At 38.9% G+C, this 13889-nt stretch overlaps 1 protein-coding gene and 1 long non-coding RNA gene across 3 annotated transcripts in view; one reads left to right on the top strand and one right to left on the bottom strand.

The window, feature by feature from the left end:
- The window catches only part of LOC145436402 (uncharacterized), a 493503-nt gene that overhangs the window by 120278 nt on the left and 359336 nt on the right, over positions 1–13889 (bottom strand). The gene's annotated exons all lie outside the window — the stretch shown is intronic.
- LOC145449610 (uncharacterized) lies at positions 5049–5759 on the top strand. The gene is made up of 2 exons (XR_013918309.1): positions 5049–5386; positions 5443–5759. It is a non-coding gene; the product is annotated as an uncharacterized LOC145449610 (long non-coding RNA).

Raw genomic sequence — 13889 nt, forward strand, 5'->3', positions numbered from 1 at the left:
AACACAGAGGTCTCAAACACGCGGCCCGCGGGCCGCATGCGGCCCGCCAGATCATTTTGTGCGGCCCGCGTCGGCATGTTGGATTTTTAGTATTCGACAGTATTCAACTGCAACACATCTTTTTTAAGATTTGAGAACTTGAAATTCGCTCCAAAACTTCTCCAAATTCCTGAAACTTTACTCATCAAACTTCACTATCATAGGCTTACCATATTTTGAAAATGTAAAAAGAGGAGACACTTTTTCAGAAATTTGCAAGATGCAAAACCGGAGTAGAATTCTCAAAAACCGGTGAATTTTTCCCACTTTGTGATCGGTTTGACTAAAAAAAAAAAAAGGTCATCACTTCCGCTCAGAGCCCAAAATACCGTTTTTCTCTCCACATTGCCGGGTGGAAGATTATACAAAAAAAAGGTCATCTTTTCGCTCAGAGCTAAATTCACCGTTTTTCACTCCGAAATATCCGCCGGACCGTCACTTCTGTGCTAATTTACGGCATATCACTCGCAATTTGCTCTAAATCTGACGTAAATTTTCAAAAAAGAGGTCAAAATCTCAAAAAAGAGGACAAAAGGGCGTCCTCCGAGGACACTTTAAAAAAAGTCAAAAAAGAGGACAAATCCTCTTAAAAGAGGACGTATGGTAAGCCTACACTGTCACATCACCTCCAAAAGTTACCATGCGGTGGAAGATCACGTCACATTACTTGTTTAGGATGATAGGACTTGACCCATTGATAATTCGTGAATTTGTGATTTGTACTTGGGCGCGACATTTTGTAGAAATACTCGAACTGGTACTGAATGGGTGATAAAATAAGGATGACTCGAGTTGAGTCGGGTGAAACGTTACAATCAGAGAAGGACATGTGACTCGGAAAGCCGTGACTTGGTACAACCACAGACGCAACCAAATACCAAAATGTTATAGTAAATGAACTGAACAAACTGAAATAGTAATATATCAAAAGGTCGTCGCTTGCGCTGTGGAGCGTATTTAGCCATCAAAGTAGGCCGGTATGGCAACCATTGGCATTTCTGTCCCGCCTCCTTAATGTGAAGTTAGTTATTTCCTGCGTAATGTTAGGTCTCTTGAACCATGGTAATATATTGCCTATTGAAGGTGGCGAGTATAAATTAGCGGTGTTTCGCTCCATTGCTGTAACACAGAGGTCTCAAACACGCGGCACGCGGGCCGCATGCGGCCCGCCAGATCATTTTGTGCGGCCCGCGTCGGCATGTTGGATTTTTAGTATTCGACAGTATTCAACTGCAACACATCTTTTTTAAGATTTGAGAACTTGAAATTCGCTCTAAAACTTCTCCAAATTCCTGAAACTTTACTCATCAAACTTCACTATCATAGGCTTACCATATTTTGAAAATGTAAAAAGAGGAGACACTTTTTCAGAAATTTGCAAGATGCAAAACCGGAGTAGAATTCTCAAAAACCGGTGAATTTTTCCCACTTTGTGATCGGTTTGACTAAAAAAAAAAAAAGGTCATCACTTCCGCTCAGAGCCCAAAATACCGTTTTTCTCTCCACATTGCCGGGTGGAAGATTATACAAAAAAAAGGTCATCTTTTCGCTCAGAGCTAAATTCACCGTTTTTCACTCCGAAATATCCGCCGGACCGTCACTTCTCTGCTAATTTACGGCATATCACTCGCAATTTGCTCTAAATCTGACGTAAATTTTCAAAAAAGAGGTCAAAATCTCAAAAAAGAGGACAAAAGGGCGTCCTCCGAGGACACTTTAAAAAAAGTCAAAAAAGAGGACAAATCCTCTTAAAAGAGGACGTATGGTAAGCCTACACTGTCACATCACCTCCAAAAGTTACCATGCGGTGGAAGATCACGTCACATTACTTGTTTAGGATGATAGGACTTGACCCATTGATAATTCGTGAATTTGTGATTTGTACTTGGGCGCGACATTTTGTAGAATTACTCGAACTCGTACTGAATGGGTGATAAAATAAGGATGACTCGAGTTGAGTCGGGTGAAACGTTACAATCAGAGAAGGACATGTGACTCGGAAAGCCGTGACTTGGTACAACCACAGACGCAACCAAATACCAAAATGTTATAGTAAATGAACTGAACAAACTGAAATAGTAATATATCAAAAGGTCGTCGCTTGCGCTGTGGAGCGTATTTAGCCATCAAAGTAGGCCGGTATGGCAACCATTGGCATTTCTGTCCCGCCTCCTTAATGTGAAGTTAGTTATTTCCTGCGTAATGTTAGGTCTCTTGAACCATGGTAATATATTGCCTATTGAAGGTGGCGAGTATAAATTAGCGGTGTTTCGCTCCATTGCTGTAACACAGAGGTCTCAAACACGCGGCCCGCGGGCCGCATGCGGCCCGCCAGATCATTTTGTGCGGCCCGCGTCGGCATGTTGGATTTTTAGTATTCGACAGTATTCAACTGCAACACATCTTTTTTAAGATTTGAGAACTTGAAATTCGCTCTAAAACTTCTCCAAATTCCTGAAACTTTACTCATCAAACTTCACTATCATAGGCTTACCATATTTTGAAAATGTAAAAAGAGGAGACACTTTTTCAGAAATTTGCAAGATGCAAAACCGGAGTAGAATTCTCAAAAACCGGTGAATTTTTCCCACTTTGTGATCGGTTTGACTAAAACAAAAAAAAGGTCATCACTTCCGCTCAGAGCCCAAAATACCGTTTTTCTCTCCACATTGCCGGGTGGAAGATTATACAAAAAAAAGGTCATCTTTTCGCTCAGAGCTAAATTCACCGTTTTTCACTCCGAAATATCCGCCGGACCGTCACTTCTGTGCTAATTTACGGCATATCACTCGCAATTTGCTCTAAATCGAACGTAAATTTTCAAAAAAGAGGTCAAAATCTCAAAAAAGAGGACAAAAGGGCGTCCTCCGAGGACACTTTAAAAAAAGTCAAAAAAGAGGACAAATCCTCTTAAAAGAGGACGTATGGTAAGCCTACACTGTCACATCACCTCCAAAAGTTACCATGCGGTGGAAGATCACGTCACATTACTTGTTTAGGATGATAGGACTTGACCCATTGATAATTCGTGAATTTGTGATTTGTACTTGGGCGCGACATTTTGTAGAAATACTCGAACTCGTACTGAATGGGTGATAAAATAAGGATGACTCGAGTTGAGTCGGGTGAAACGTTACAATCAGAGAAGGACATGTGACTCGGAAAGCCGTGACTTGGTACAACCACAGACGCAACCAAATACCAAAATGTTATAGTAAATGAACTGAACAAACTGAAATAGTAATATATCAAAAGGTCGTCGCTTGCGCTGTGGAGCGTATTTAGCCATCAAAGTAGGCCGGTATGGCAACCATTGGCATTTCTGTCCCGCCTCCTTAATGTGAAGTTAGTTATTTCCTGCGTAATGTTAGGTCTCTTGAACCATGGTAATATATTGCCTATTGAAGGTGGCGAGTATAAATTAGCGTTGTTTCGCTCCATTGCTGTAACACCAATGGATTCGTCGGCGACTAAAAACTTATATTGCTATAACACATTAATCAGTCGACAGTTGTTATTGATCTGTAAATCTAACGCTGATTTGGTTTTACTTTGGTAATGATAAATAGTCAAGTTATCAGGAGTATGCCCGCAACCCAGATTAGGAAGTATCGCTCCAATGCTTCGATCAGATCAAAATATGTTAAACTTTTCTATAATCTACCAATAATTGCGACACGTCAAATGTCTGCTAGCTGCCAAATTATAACGCGACAGCTTTTACGATGTCATGAGATGCATTTGTACTCTCGCATGGTGACTACAACTAGATATTTTGACAGACTATGCCAAGTACAACAACAATTTTATTCAAACATTTGAAAATGTGATATTTTTCGTACTAGGCGTGAATTCACGATAGTAAATCACATTTCGCGTTGCGTGCATTATGCCTGTTTTCAAAGGTCCCGTAAAATAAGGCCTATACAAGGAAATACATTGAAAACCCCTATTATTTTTGCTGCGGCCCGCGGCGCCATTAAAAACTAGAAATTAGCCCGCGAACACATTTGAGTTTGAGACCTCTGCTGTAACACCAATGGATTCGTCGGCGACTAAAAACTTATATTGCTATAACACATTAATCAGTCGACAGTTGTTATTGATCTGTAAATCTAACGCTGATTTGGTTTTACTTTGGTAATGATAAATAGTCAAGTTATCAGGAGTATGCCCGCAACCCAGATTAGGAAGTATCGCTCCAATGCTTCGATCAGATCAAAATATGTTAAACTTTTCTATAATCTACCAATAATTGCGACACGTCAAATGTCTGCTAGCTGCCAAATTATAACGCGACAGCTTTTACGATGTCATGAGATGCATTTGTACTCTCGCATGGTGACTACAACTAGATATTTTGACAGACTATGCCAAGTACAACAACAATTTTATTCAAACATTTGAAAATGTGATATTTTTCGTACTAGGCGTGAATTCACGATAGTAAATCACATTTCGCGTTGCGTGCATTATGCCTGTTTTCAAAGGTCCCGTAAAATAAGGCCTATACAAGGAAATACATTGAAAACCCCTATTATTTTTGCTGCGGCCCGCGGCGCCATTAAAAACTAGAAATTGGCCCGCGAACACATTTGAGTTTGAGACCTCTGATCTAAATGAATAATCACAATTAAATGAATAATCACAATTATCTCAATGATGCACCAAACAATACAATATTCGAATCCCATATACCCCTAATCTTGGCTAATTTGAATCACTGACAGAAACTTATTACCAGCACCAATCGACTAATCGGAACTCATGCACAATACGCCGTCATTTCCCGTACACAGGGAACACGAGTATAACAATGCGTCCCCTTGAGCAATAATGATTCCACATGAACAACCGTTTCTTTCATTATTTAAGCCGTTTCCATGTGCAGGTTTCGTTGGCAGAGTGACCATATATGGGCATAGCTTTCATGACTCAGCAAAATTACTCTGCCAAGTGGTTGCCCCGATCGGTCAGCGGTTGTCAGAGTAATTCACGGTCGGCAGAGTATCTTGCTCCGCTCTTCTTGGCTACGGTCGTCTGTTTACTATCGCAGTCACTGGGGCGTTTCTTGTGTATCGAGGATCAGCTAACTGCGGGAATAATTGAATTTGGACTTTACTATTGATAGACGTATTACTTTATTGTTACTTAACAAAACAGAATGATTTGAAAGCAGCCTGGAGTTGCCGGTGATGCATCAAGCGCAGCAGGATGCCATTTTTTTGGTGCAAGTGGACTGTGTTATCGAGTATAGGAAGGCGCGCCAGGAACGTCAACTTCCATTATTGATATCCCATTCGTGGTAATTCTTCAGATTTTCTGTGTATGTGGTACCGGTATCGCGGTATGTAGGATGTATACTGTATAGCTTTTTACCAGTACTCATTTTTTATAATGCAGGTACGGTACTTCAAGGAACACCAAGAGAAGGAAATTGAAATCTGGAAGAATAATAAGGCTCTGAAAGTGATAAGCGACGACCTCGACGAACAGCTCGAATTCTTGAAGGAGTGTGCGGAAAGACATTTGCAACAAATTGCCAGCATGTGGAATGTGGATGACGCAGCCCATGGACCGCCTTCTCGACTAGCTATCACCAATATTCTGACATCTATTTCCAATCAGAATATGTTCGAATAGATCAATGACTGATGCTTTGTTGAATTGATGGTTTCTTTTGAAACATGCAAACAGAGACGAATTTGTAGCCTATAAAATCATAGTCAGGATTGAAAGGATAGGCAGCAATGGTTCGGCGACCTTCGCTACATCGGCGGTATTTGGTAGGACGCATTAACAACAATCCTCGGCGGGATATCAACGTTGCTGATTTAAATACTGTCCTGATATTATCCATAGCTATACACTGTAGCACCCTACAGCAAAAGTTCCTTTTGGAAGATTTTCTCTGTATAGGCCTTGTTCACCACTCCGGGTATCTTGACAGAAACATCTCTAAAAGCTATAGAATTCCACAAACTATTTAGCTGGTACTTTATCGTCGATATCCTCCAACACGAACTTTTCACTACTAAGTACCGGTACCGATTGTCAATTTTTGTTCACCGACGTTTATCGGCCGCTGATCATGATCATGCACTGTACGAGTGTACGACTGTGCGTACACATGGAAACGCGGCCACCATTCCTTGGCTCAGCCAATGCGGGCTAAGCCAAGTGGTGGCCGCACATGGAAACGGCTTAAATGACTTTTTCCTTTGGCATTCTCTCGAATGTCCTACGAAAAAGTGCTGACTCAGCATATTTCTAGTAACGAGGTTTGAGTTTTTTCCGTCTACTCCCATTATAGAGAATTTCGCACCCCGCCATAATGTGTCCTATTCTTGCTGTATAATATCGGCAGGTATTGGTCCTTTGCATAGTATCACTTCAGGGTTCTGTGATTGTAGCAGTATGAGCCCGCTGTTTCTGGCTTCTGCGGCATTCACGCGAAAAGCAACATTTCGCATTTTGGATTTTTGCGTATTTGTCTTGCTCAGATGAATAAATTTCCAATGTATTCGTTCAATGCCCAATAATACGAGATGTTTTGAATTTGATTTGGTCGTCATGTGGTACAATACGTCGTTGCCTCAGTACTCCTTATACGGGGGAGGTGTTCCTTTAGTGTGTCCGTGTGCGGTGGCCAGTCCCGCGTCCGAAACTATAGCCCTGTCGCACGGTTTCATGATGGTTTTAATTTCTTCAATACCCATCCGCATCGCCAGTTTTCTTTCGATTATTCGACAGGTCTCTTCCCAAGGGTGGTATCCGTCAATTGAGTCATTGCAATGCTCGTGTCGACAGTGAAACATCAACGTTCGTTGTATTTTTTCTTCTCTGAGGATTGTCCGCGGATACGGAGGTTTTTCATGTTCCGAAATAAGGGCCCAAACGGGTGGATCGTCGTCCCCCGCGGTCATCTCCATCCAGTAGGATCGAGGAAATCCATCTGACGTAAATACTGCTAATGTGCTTAAGTGGACTACCTCCTTTATCTGGAATCCAAAGAGATGGTTGAGCCCTCTTTGAATAAGGAGACTTGGGCTCGGATTTTTCGCCGTGTCCGTCATCCTTTTAAGAATCTCGAACACCCCTGTGTTGTTAGTAATTATCGTAAAGGGTATGGCGCGCAGCATCGACTGCCATTTTTCCACCGAATCAGTAAAGGCTTTTAGTTATTTAGTGCATGGTTCATAGGCATTCGCCGCTAGAGTTAACAGATTTGGACTGTACTATCGAGTGCGACTTGCGCTGTCTTGTAATCTTGCAATAACTCTTCAGACACAAGTACTGGCGTCATTCATTTTCTGAGGAGCAACAAAAATAGCTAACTTCCATTCGACAAAACCTTGTTCGATGACGCCCAAATCCAGGAAGTTCTCTACCGCCTCTTTTAATGCTTTTGCCTGGCCCTCCCCCTTTAGATTATAAGGACCAGAAACAAAAGGCTTGGTTGAGGGATCCTTAAGCTCGATGTCGCATGGATACTTCATAGTCTGTGGGGCGCCAAGGTGAGTAGTGTTATTATCGACCTTATAGACCGCCCCTCAGGCTATTTAGAATGTAAACACTCTCATAATATAATTTGCGTCGGACTATGCCCGGTTTATGATGTCATCACAGAGGAATTAGGCGACTGCAATGTTTTGTGAATTTCAATACCGATTTTCCATGTGTATTTAGCAATATGTATTGAATACCTATGCGATTTTGAGCGCTGCGACTTGATAATATCAATCCCTACGCTTCTGATGTATGATTTTTTGTGATAAGGGCCTTGATAACATTCAGAGTCTGCAACGATTGTTTGGATATACATTATAGCAATTCCCCACTAAACTATAGGCGGTTATATTACTCTATTGGTCAGAGATAACTCATCCGTCCATATTTTTAAACTTGATTTTATGTCTACAAGTTACGGTCTCTGCAGGCTCCACATTTTACGACTTATTTTCATTAGACGCAGGCAAGCGATTCTCAAGTTCGGAGCTACGGAAACAAATCACTCGCATGTGCGCGTTCCGAAGTCGTAACAGCTGAGTAGCATATACGCGAATCCCAAGGCGAAAATAATCGAACTAGAACAATAGCCGCAGGCGTGCGATTCGCAGGGCTTTATTTATACAAACACTTTCGATACCTGTACGCGAACCCCAGCGTCATAACGATAAGGTCTAATTAGCGCGTTCTGAAACCGTAAATTTAGTCAACATCATTGAGATAGCCCTGATTTAAAGATGATCATCGAGTGTGACGATAGCACTCGCCAAGGTTATACTATCTTAACCTTAAACTACTCTCTACTTCACAAAATATAAAGTTATAAAAGTAAATAATCCAGTGATCTATTTTCAATCACTATATTTTTCATTAATCAAAACTAAGAACTGTTAGTAGGCAAACCCTAGGAAAGTATCCTCTGATAAAAGCAGGAGTAATTTGTTATCCGTGAAATAAATAGATGGTGCGCAATATGAGCGGTGCTGCGATGACTGACAAATACTTTGAATTAACGTATAGAAGTAGCGATTTCGAACTACGTAAAAAGTTAGTCCAGCTCACGCATCTTCATTTTCAAAAGTCAAAACACGACGTTTTTTGTAAAATGAATACTAATTTTATTAAAAATAGGAAAAAAAGAGCAAAAAATTACATTTTATCCCCGAACGCAACAAGAAAAATCGTATGAATTTGTAAACGACTTATTCATGACATAATATTAATTCTACTTGTACACTTTTTCACATTTTATAACACTTTTAGTAGTACTTAACAGTTTCAGTTTTAAATAAAATTCAGAATATAAACTAATCGAAAAATTCGGTAACCAATTTCGCGTAGGCTATGCATACAAATGAGGAACGTTACATCAACGCGTGTTAACTAGTTGTATTATGTAGCTTGTAATTCATGCAAGTAAGTCGGACAAATTCGTCGCATGAACACGACTCTAATGGACATAAAGAAATGAAAATTTTGTAAAGTAGATATTTTCGGTATGCTAAATTCGTCTACGCGGTGCTAGTCTTCTTGACCGCATGAAATAGGATGTTTTAGCTTCAACCTCAACGCATTAGCACACCGAATTTAAATATAGGCGATAAATAATATACAGTAGCTCCAAATTTAATGAAAAAATAAAAATGCGCGAAAAATTGCATTTATCCTGGAACGCACCAAGAAAAACCGTATGAATTTGTAAAGTAGTTAGAAAACACGCAAAAAGTCGGTATTGCTTTGTGATGGTTTTGATGTTGTTCCATACCGATTTGGAAGATAGTACACTTAATTACGTAACTAACTACTTCTATTAAACTTCTATACTGAATCTTGTAAAGTATAATGAAAAGTGAAACTAATCGAAAAATTCACCTCGCTTCAATTTCGATGTACAAAAAAAAACCACAAACTAAGTTTGCTTTCAGAGTCGGAAATTAAATGCATAAAAAAAATTTAAGTAGGTTTTCCTCACACGCAACAAATATACTCAAGTGTTTAATTGAATCCCAACTCGAAACTTGATACGTAGTTGTAGGACATTATGGCAATGCACCATGCTAAATTTCATCACACATCTAATTATGGAACACCTTTAAAACTAACGCAGTCGAATGCCGACTTTACGCATATCTGTTTTGCATAAACATAGCATATACCTATACATAGTCAATTTTAATAACAGAATTAGCATGCTAAACTTACGCAGTTGTAAGACATTATGACAATGTACTATGTCAAATTTTGTTACGCATTTCATGATTGAACAACTTGAAAACTCGCGGTTGTAGGACATTATGAAAATACACCATACCAAACTTCGTCAGACATTTCCTGATGTAAAACCTTTAAAACTAACGCAGTTCGCTACAGACTTTTGCGTAAATCTGTTTTTCGGTAGCGCAGCACGTACCTATGCATAGTCAACAGTAAAACGGAATTACCATGTTAATAATCGACTCCCCACCTTGAAACTCGGTACACAGTTGTAAGACATTACGGCAATGTACCATGTCAAATTTTGTTACGCATTTCATGATTGAACAACTTAAAACTAACGCAGTTCTATACCGACATCCGCGTGAATCTGTTTTGCGGGAGCGTAGCACATACTTATGCGTAGTCAACTTTAATGATGGAATTACAGATGAAATTAAGTTTCAACACTTTTACAACGATTCTTCTTGCTTCCTATAACATTCCACTCGAAGCCCTCGTTATTAGGCTATGATCTAAGCCTGAGCTATGTCTTGAAGCCTACGGGACTCTGTTATTCGTAAATAGCTACTTCTACCTTAATTTAATGGATTTATCTGAGATCATTGCTTTACTTAATCCCTCCAAAATGTGCATTATACCAGTACGTCACCATCGAAGGACCTCTGGCTATAACTATCTAGCAGTATAATTGCAGCAAATACTCGGGTACTAATTTTAAAGTAGCTTAGGTATCTAAATGAGCTCTGAGTCGCTGTTATCTCGCATCTGACCATGGAGTTAACACCGCTATTACCTTTGCTCACTGATGAAAAAGATGAAAGTTATTAAAGAAAGCAGATTTGTATGAAAACTCGTTAAATAGAAGTAAAAGTAGCCTAGAAACATAACTACTTACTGAAAAATCGTTACGTAGAAGTGGGGTTAGTCTACGAACATAACCACTTACTTACTTTGAAATCTCAACTTGTACTTGTATTCGTACTTTACCTTTACACGTCGTTTTTGTATAATGGATACTAATTTTATTAAAAATAAACAAAAAGCGCGAAAAATTACATTTTATCCCGGAACGTAGCAAGAAAAAGCGTATAAATTTTGTAAAGTAGATAGAAAACTACACTATTCCGATGCACTGAAGACTCTTACACTCTGGATTTTGTGCAGTATATACTAATTTTACATTGCGGAGTATTCCATAAACGTTAATCCAGTGATCCTTCTTCTATTTTCAATCACGATCCGCTTATTATTCTAGGCTTCGAAGCCCACACCCAGTACGTTTTATGAGGATTAATATTTTTAGATTAAATATAGCGTATCGAGACTTCGTGAAAGTTACTTGGAAATAGTTATTTCTACCCTAATTTAATAGATTTCTCAGATATCGTAGCAACGGAACTGGGTTGAGGGGGGCGGTTAAGGCGTTGGACTTAAGTTTCAATGAACAAGTGTTCTAAATTACTCATGTTTTCAACATAAACTAAACGCAAAGTGCACGAATTTCCATATTGATCAAATACCACAAACTTTGCTTGCTTTCAGAGTTAGTAACTAAGCGCGTAACAGAATTTACCTAAAAAATGTCAGTACTCCGAAAATTTTGTAAAGTATAGCTTTTTGGCGTTGGACTTAAGTTCCAATGAACAAGTGTTCGCGTAGGTTCGAATCCCACACCCACTACGTTTTACGAGAATTAATATTTTTAGATTCAAATTTAGCGTATTGAGTACTTTTTCTGCCTTTTTCAGCGCATTAGAGACGTTTACACTATGGATTTCGTGAGCTTTACTTGAGTTTTATAAATTAACGTAAAAGTAGTCATTTCAGAGTAAGTAAAACGTTCGTATTGTAGGTTCATTTCTGCTTAATACTATAATTATCATGGAGTTGAAGCAGCCCAATATCAAAAACACTCGAAAGTATTTGTTGCATATAGCTAAAAACCTAATTGAGTACTCTGAAGAAGTACAAGTAGCACAGTTTGTGGTATTTGTATGACATCGAAATTTAGCTAACCAGAACTTATACTTGAGTACTCCGAAATGTACAAGTACTTTACCTTTACACGACGTTTCCGTAAAATGAATACTAATTTTATTAAAAAATAAAAAAGCACGAAAAATTACATTTTATCCCAAACCATCAGAATACTAAAGTATAGCTTCTCGCGTATATGTACCTAATACTAAAGTGTTTAAGATTTCAGTTTGCTTCAACTTCATGACATTTTCAGTATTAAACAGAAGTATAGACCTAGAATGCTAACTTTCTTCGTAAATAGCTACTCCTGCCCTAATTTAACGGATTTATCTGAGATCATTGCTTTACTTAATCTCTCCAAAATGTGCATTATGCAAGTACGTCACCATCGAATCCCTCTGGCTATAACTATCTGGTAGTATAATTGTGGCAAATACTCGAGTACTAATTTTAAAGTAGCTTAGGTATCTAAATGAGCTCCGAGTCGCTGTTATCTCGCATCGAGCCATGGAGTTAACACCGGTATCACCTTCGCTCACTGATGAAAAAGATGAAATTATACTCAAGTATAGGTTTTGCTTTGGTATCACAGAATACTAAAGTAGCTTATTGCGTATATGTACCTAATACTAAAGTGTTTATCATTTCAGATCGCTTCAACTTCATGACATTTTCAGTATTACACAGAAGTATAGACCTAGAATGCTAACTTTCTTCGTAAATAGCTACTTCTAGCTTAATTTATTGGATTTTATCTTAGATCATTGCTTTACTTAATCTCTCCAAAATATGCATTATACAAGTACGTCACCATCGAATCCCTCAGGCTATAACTATCTGGCAGTATAATTGCTGCAAATACTCGAGTACTAATTTTAAAGTAGCTTAGGTATCTAAATGATCTCTAGGACATTGTGATTATGCAGCATACAAAATTTCATCACACATTTCATGATGGAACACCTTTAAAACTAACGCAGTCGAATACCGACTTTTACGCATATCTGTTTTGCGTGAACATAGCATATACCTATATACATAGTCAATTTTAATAGCAGAATTACCGTGTTAAACATTGAATTCCCACCTTGAAAGTTGGTACGCGGTTATAGGACATTATAACAATGCACCATACCAAATCCAATCACACATTTCATGATGGAACAACTTTAAAGCTAACGCGGCTCTACATCGACTTTTTGCGTACATCTGTTTTGCGGGAGCGTATAGCACGTACCCATACATAGCCAACTTTAATAACGGAATTACCATGCTTAACATTGAATCCCAACTCGAAACTTGATACGTAGTTGTAGTACATTATGGCAATGCACCATGCTAAATTTCATCACATATCTAATGGTGGAACACCTTTGAAACTATCGCAGTCGAATACCGACTTTTACGCATATCTGTTTTTCGTTAACATAGCATACCCATAGTCAATTTTAATAACAGAATTAGCATGCTAAACATTAAATTCTCACCTTGAACGTTGGTACGCAGTTGTAGGACATAATAACAATGCACCATACCAAATGTCGTCAGACATTTCATGATGTAACACCTTTAAAACCAACGCAGTTCTATACAGACTTTTGGCTAAATCTGTTTTTCCGTAGCGTAGCACGTACCTATACATAGTCAACTTTAATAACGGAATTACCATGTTAATAATCGACTCCCCATTTTGAAACTCGGTACGCAGTTGTAAGACATTATGACAATGCACCATGTCAAATTTTGTTACGCATTCCATGATTCAACAACTTTAAAACTAACGCAGTTCCATACCGACTTTTGCGGGAGCGTAGCACGTACCTATGCATACTCAACTTTAATAATGGAATTACCGAGCTAAACATTGAATGCGCAACTTGAAGATTGGTTCACAGGTATAGGACATTATGACAATGGAACATATCAAATTTTATCACACATTTCATGATGGAACACCTTTAAAACTAACGCAGTTCTATACCAACTTCGCGTGAATCTGTTTGTGGGTATTCATTGAGTTGTATAAGCATAAAAAACATTCCCGCGCGCTCCTAAACCTAACACTTCCTACCCTACCACCTAATACTAAGACGCGCGCGGGAATGTTTTTTATGCTTATACAACTCAATGAATACCCATCGGCC

Source organism: Botryllus schlosseri, chromosome 1 (assembly GCF_051294905.1).
Source record: "Botryllus schlosseri isolate E-star chromosome 1, Bs_hap1, whole genome shotgun sequence".
Taxonomy (NCBI): domain Eukaryota; kingdom Metazoa; phylum Chordata; class Ascidiacea; order Stolidobranchia; family Styelidae; genus Botryllus; species Botryllus schlosseri.